Source organism: Haplochromis burtoni, unplaced genomic scaffold, assembly GCF_018398535.1.
Source record: "Haplochromis burtoni strain Fernald_Lab_line unplaced genomic scaffold, NCSU_Asbu1 Contig_857, whole genome shotgun sequence".
Taxonomy (NCBI): Eukaryota; Metazoa; Chordata; class Actinopteri; order Cichliformes; family Cichlidae; genus Haplochromis; species Haplochromis burtoni.
The window spans coordinates 33,249-39,538 of NW_024583218.1; the positions used below are offsets into that span (position 1 = coordinate 33,249).

Consider the following 6,290-nt stretch of genomic DNA (forward strand, 5'->3'; position numbering starts at 1 on the left):
TATAAAGCGCCTTGAGGCGACTTTTGTTGTGATTTGGCGCTATATAAATAAAATTGAATTGAATTACACAGTATCAAAAAGGTGAAAAAAGAAGAAAGAAAATGAGTTATAACAATGTAGTATTACAATGTGAGCCAAACTCAAACACCGAGAAGGACTTTATCATCTTTCACTCTATATATTAACTCAACTGACTCCTAAAATTTTCCCAATCCTATGGATTGTGAAGTCTACTCATTACTGGTTTTCCTGGTTGTAACAATCATGGTTTCTAAGTTATGTAAGGCTTTATGTGCATTTTTGAGCAATAAATCATTAAGTTGATCTTGAAAAGCTTTTGTGGATGCAAGCCAAATTTGAGTGGATTGCTAACATGACTCCAGTCTACATCGCCACAAAATGTTATCAGAATTCATTGAAAACCTTTTGAGCTATCATGCTTACAGACAGAATGAGATGCATGCAAATGCCACCAAAACATAATCCCTTGGCAGACCTAATGAATAGCACAGATGATCACCTAAATTGGAACAGTGCGGCTTTCTAATCGTCCGAGCAATCAGGACTAGTACTCACATGCTGGAAAGCTATGGAACCAAGTGCACCATCTAGGTGACATTATTCTCTCATATAAACATAAGTGATTTTTATTTTCTTATATTTGACATACCCACAGCATTGTCAGAATGAGACATGGGCAATATGACATGTGCAGGAGATTTGAAAGTAATTGATAAAATAATATAATCTTATTCATATTCTCATATTTCTTTTACCTTCATAGCTGTGTTTTGATTCTTATGTCCTATATGCAGTTTTGGGAACACAGCCCATGCACAGTTTAGCAAATGAAAGGGACAGTTAAATTAAAGTGTAAACTTGCCATCCTACATGACAACACAGCTGTCAGAAGTGAGGGGAAATCATCTGATTTGCTGGTAGCAATGATTGTGTTTGATTGTCAGGTTAATGAGTTAACACTGGTGTGCCACATGCATTCACTCATGGTCCAAAGTTTTGGCAGCAGCACACATTTTGTGTTTCATATACTTTAACACTTAGATTTTTATGATATAGTGAAAAGTAATCACAAGAATTACACAAGTTTCAAAGACTCTGGAAAATAAATCAAATTTGAATAAAAAGTCAGTATTTACAGCATTGATCACAGTCTGCTACGCTATCTCCTTTTTAAGGATTGACACACTACATAAAGCATATCCTCAAATGCCAACTTTTGGCAGTGATCCAGGAGTGATTATATCCATTTTACAGCATGATGAAACAGTATATTACAAGGCAAAAGGGATAGTTAAGTGGTCCAGAGATCCTCAAAGGAACATTTTGAATCCAAAGTCACAAGACCAGGAGGTCTTTGCTTTCAAACCGGTAGGCCTTTCTATGTGAAGTTTGCACATTATCCCGATGTCTGTGTTGGTATTCCCACTCCCTTCCACAGTCCAATAATATGCACAGAGTTAGTCACATTTTTGATTCTAAATAGACCATAGGTGTGAATGTGAGTGGATGTCTGCCTGTATCTGTTGGCCCTGCGGCAGATTGGTGACCTGTCCAGGGCGTACCCTGCATATGATAGCTGGGATAGGCTCCAGCTAATCTCCCGCAACCCTGAATTGAATAAGCGGAAAAAAATGGATGGATGCATCCATGGGCAGGGAACTCCTCAGATCTTAATCTGATTGAGAGTCTAAGGTCAATCCTTAAAAGTGGGTGGACAAGCAGAAGCCCATAAACTGTTTAACTTGGAGCACTGTTAAAGCTCCAAGAATGGATAGCACTCCATCAGGAGTGGAACAGATATCCAGCATGCCACAGACACATGGAGACATTTTATAGAAGAATCAACAATGTAAATTTTGACTCTTTGCATTGGTTTGATTTTTTGCTGATACAAATCTTTGAAACTCATGAAAAGCTAATGATTGTCTTTCACTATATCATTCGTATGAACTGCAAAATCTGTCCCACTGCCAAAAGTTTCGGCCACGACTATAAAGGGATGCAGCTGACTGGACTTTGCTCATGGATACTGACAGATACAGTCTGATGCTGCAGGTATATGAAACTAAAGAGAAAGGCTCCTAGTAACAACTGGGAGCTAACTTACAAAATTTTCCTGTTTATGTTGCTTTTGGGCCTTCTCATGTGTGATTGGGGCTTGAACTCAAATCTGGACTTAAATGCATAATTTAACAAAAGAGTGATGCTATTACTGAGCTGAATGCAAAATGCAGCTTGAGAACACAAGAGAAATCCAGAAATAAACACAGGTAGTACCCAGGGACATGCACTTTGATAAATGAAAGATAGCTTTCTATTATCTGGCTTCACTTATTCTAACATCTGTGATTGGATTTCCCAGGTTTTTCTAATCCAGCTATGAGCATGTCCACATGAAAGGGGTGCTGTATGTAGCGTATGACAGGCATAAACATTGATACTGGCAGCAGAGTGGCTGACTTTACAAAAACAGAGAACACTAACCACATGGGGAAGATACACAAAAAAAAATTAAACACATAACCGAGACTGAGACCAACACAGCTGCACAGCAAACAAAGCAGCAGAGCGACTGTGTATGTGAGGAAAAGCACTGTACAGTAGTATAGTATTGAAGGCTCTATGAAAATGTACTTTGGTCAGGAAGACTGGACCAAGCCTGGAACAAGTTTAGCTTGTCTGGAATTAAAGCTGGCAAAAATGCAGACTGTAAGTTAATTGTTATTTTATCAAATTAATATTTAAATGTGTGAAAGACAGTTTTAGTTTTTATTCTTTTATTTTCAACTGTGGTCTCAATGATGAGAGCATGGAAATGAAATGAAAACAGAAACCAAACACAAGCTTAGCAAGCGTGAAAACTGGATATATGGTCAGAAATTACAAACAAGAGTTCCAATATAGCCACTGGGTTGAGCAGGTGGCCCATATGCCAGCCCATCTGCTGTACGACTATTGAAACCTGAGGTTCAACTCTTCTCTTTACTGACAACAATAAAGGCCAAAAGCCTTAAAATATTGATTTAAGAGATAAATTACAAATAGGTGACCTGTTTTAGGATCGCACATAAATGCTCATACAATGATTAAATTATGGTGTAAATCTGGGGAGAGGGGAATTAAGGACTAAAGTTGCACCTTATGCATGTATGAATATGTCACAACTGATAGTAGGGACTCAAGAGCAGAGCAGGTTGACATCTCCAAACACAGTTTATTTACAACACCAGTGCACAATATATAGTGAGGGGAAGCTCTCTCACACTCGCTCTCATCTTCACGCTCACACTGCAGGAAGGTCACAGGTCCGGGAAGGAAAACTGTGGCACAGGAAAAAGAAGTCACTCACGAATCACAAAAACACTAAAGTACAGATTCACGGGAGCTGGGAGAATCACTAACGTCTGTAGTACAATCATCCAGCAGGTCTGTGTCCCAGCCTCAAATAGTGGACAGGTAATGACAGCTGATCACGCCCGCAGTGAGAGCTCCGCCCAGGCAGAGAGAGAGAGAGAGAGAGAGAGAGAGAGAGAGAGAGAGAGAGAGAGAGAGAGAGAGAGAGAGAGACAGAGAGAGAGAGAGAGAGAGAGAGAGAGAGAGAGAGAGAGAGAGAGAGAGAAGACAAAGGACAAAGACTTGCTCATCTCTAAACTTGACCATTGGTCTGCAGTATAAGACACTACATTGATGTAAGGTGAAAAGAAGCTAAGTGGCAACTGCAAACCCAGAGTTAACGCTAAAGTTTCCTGGATAATTCTGCTTCATAGTACAGGCCTCTGGGAAAACAAGGGGAAACCAGAGGAGCAATAATAGACTTTTTGTCAGAGGGGAGATGAGTCTATGAATAGACTGAGGACAAAGTGAGAATGACCAAGAGTAGGGGAATATATTATCTTTAACTATAATTAGTTAAAGAATAATGATTTTACAGCTATTTCTTTTTCAATTAATCTAAATATCATAGACCGCGGTCAGTCTATAAACCCAATATGGTACATTAGCATATTGGGTTCACTATTTCATGCGCAGTGTGCAGAAAATTTCTGGGAGCTTGTCATGAACTGGCAACATTTTACATTTGCTTGTGACATTTACCTAGCTAGAAAGGGCACACATGCACTAGTACATGACAGTTAGTAGGAGTGCATGCTATATAAGCTGTGAGGCGCATGCCTGGGTGGACTTGTAAAATTCCAGTCATTTTAATAAAAACTGTTGTCTTTCCAAAAATAAACCTAGATTTGACCATCTTTTTACTCCTATTCAGAAAAAATAGGCCCATGTGTGTGAGAGAGATTTGGTGGTAGGTTGGTAATAGAGCTCCAGCTCACAAGGCAAATTCATTTCACTAGATCACCCTCCCTCTATCCACCTTCCCTCCCTTTCTGCCTATCTGTCTCTGTTATTGTCTGCCCTCTGCTGCTTTCTACCTCTCCCTTCTAACTATTTTTGTCATTACTTCCAACTCTCTAATATTTCTTTACCCTTATTCTTACCTTGTCTCTTACCCCTTTCTAGTAAAGATATAAGGTCACCTGAATGATACTAAAGGTGATCACAGTGTATGTAGTTTTATTGCAGCCTGTGTAAAGATCAGCAAAGGATTTCATCTTATTGATAGAGGCACACTACAAGCAGATACCACATTTATATTTCTGGTCTTGAGGACAGCGGTTATCTTAGGATGAACCAGGGATTTATATTAGAAAAGCAGAACACACACATTCATGGCCACACACAAGCACAGCTAGTGATTCCAAAGTCTTCTTTGAATTGCATAAGCTGCACATGTGATTCTGGTCGTCGCCTATTAGCAGATCAAAGTCTTTCAGCTGCAGGAGCACGTTAGCAGATTTGGAGTATGAACCCAACCCAGACTGGCAGGCAGACATAGTGACAGTCAGAACACCAAAATTAAATGGGTGAGTGTTTGGGAAAGGGGCAGGTCACACACTGCTCTATCTGCGTTGCCATGGCACCCACAGGCAGAAGAGCAAAGCCCCTCATGTCATGCTCTGCGATGAAGGCATTCATCACTACACTGACATCTGTCAAGGCACTGATTTACCACCACCCAAATTCACACATCTGTAGATGCTGTTATTTCAGGATGAAATAAAAATACAACCAACAACAAACCCTAAGAAATGTGACTATTTCTATTCCCAGTTTAAACAACAGAAATTTTGGAGTGTCAAGGATTCAAATCAGACCCCGTTTTTTTCTTGCTAAAGACTCTAAAGACTCTAAAGACTGAGATATAGAGCCTTCTGAAAGGCTGTGCATAATTCATTCAGCACTATCTTCTTGCTACAAGGCAAGGGCTTGGCCAAGACTAACTTTGAGCAAAGTGACTGAGCAGATCCTTCTGAATAAAAACAGCTCTCTGTTTCACATGTTGAGCATACAGTGATTGGGGAAAACCTCTGACAGCATGAAATACAACCTACATGACAGCACTGGAATGAATTCATCTCCCAGTTGATTGATTTGTTTGTTTGCCTCCTTGCTCATTTAAATTTGAGTATGTCAGTTTTGCTCCTATATGCATTTTATAGTGAGAGCAATGGTGTCATCACGACCAGTCAGTCTTAAAACTTTGTGCTGTATTTTTCTCCTACCTAAAGTGAAGATTCAGCTGCATCTGTGCTGTGATAAACAGTGATGCTATGTTTCTCCAACTCCAGAAACTCACCTCAATAATTCAGTCCGACTGAGTGTTTGAAAAGTAATGACACCACAGGTCAAGTGAAACTGATGCTAACAAAATCTGGTCTTGTCCACTCTCATCTAAAGTCAAGATGATGAATAATGTGAAGGTTGAGGTGTAGAAAACACTTGCTTTGAGCCCACTGAAAGAATTTATTTCATTGGTTTTTGGAATGATAATGTTTGGGTTCAGTCTCTAGCAAAAAGGTCCTTGCGAATGAATTAAAAACCTCAGAAAGCTGTCCACGTAGTCTTTGAATGTTGCATTTTCAAATAAGTGAATACTGTTTTTGTAAAAACCCATAGATGTTAAGGGGATGATAACTGTACTTTAGAAATAACTAATATAACATTTGTAAATTGGGCTCAGTCATGTGTATATCAGTATGATAATAGCATAATTGAGCGACCGTGGCTCAGGGGGTTAGGAATCGCATCTGTAACCGGAAAGTTGCCGGTTCGATCCCTGGGCTCTCTGTCCTGGTCGTTGTGTCCTTGGGCAAGACACTTTACCCTACTTGCCTACTGGTGTTGGCCAGAGGGGCCGATGGCGCAATATG

At 39.8% G+C, this 6,290-nt stretch overlaps 1 long non-coding RNA gene across 1 annotated transcript in view; it reads right to left on the reverse strand.

Annotated features, from left to right (window-relative positions):
• Positions 1-45: 45 nt before the first annotated feature.
• The window catches only part of LOC102289190, a 93,808-nt gene continuing 87,563 nt past the window's right edge, over positions 46-6,290 (reverse strand). The window contains exon 3 of the long non-coding RNA XR_006053348.1: positions 46-3,341. This is a non-coding gene — a long non-coding RNA (uncharacterized LOC102289190). The remainder of the gene's footprint in view (positions 3,342-6,290) is intronic.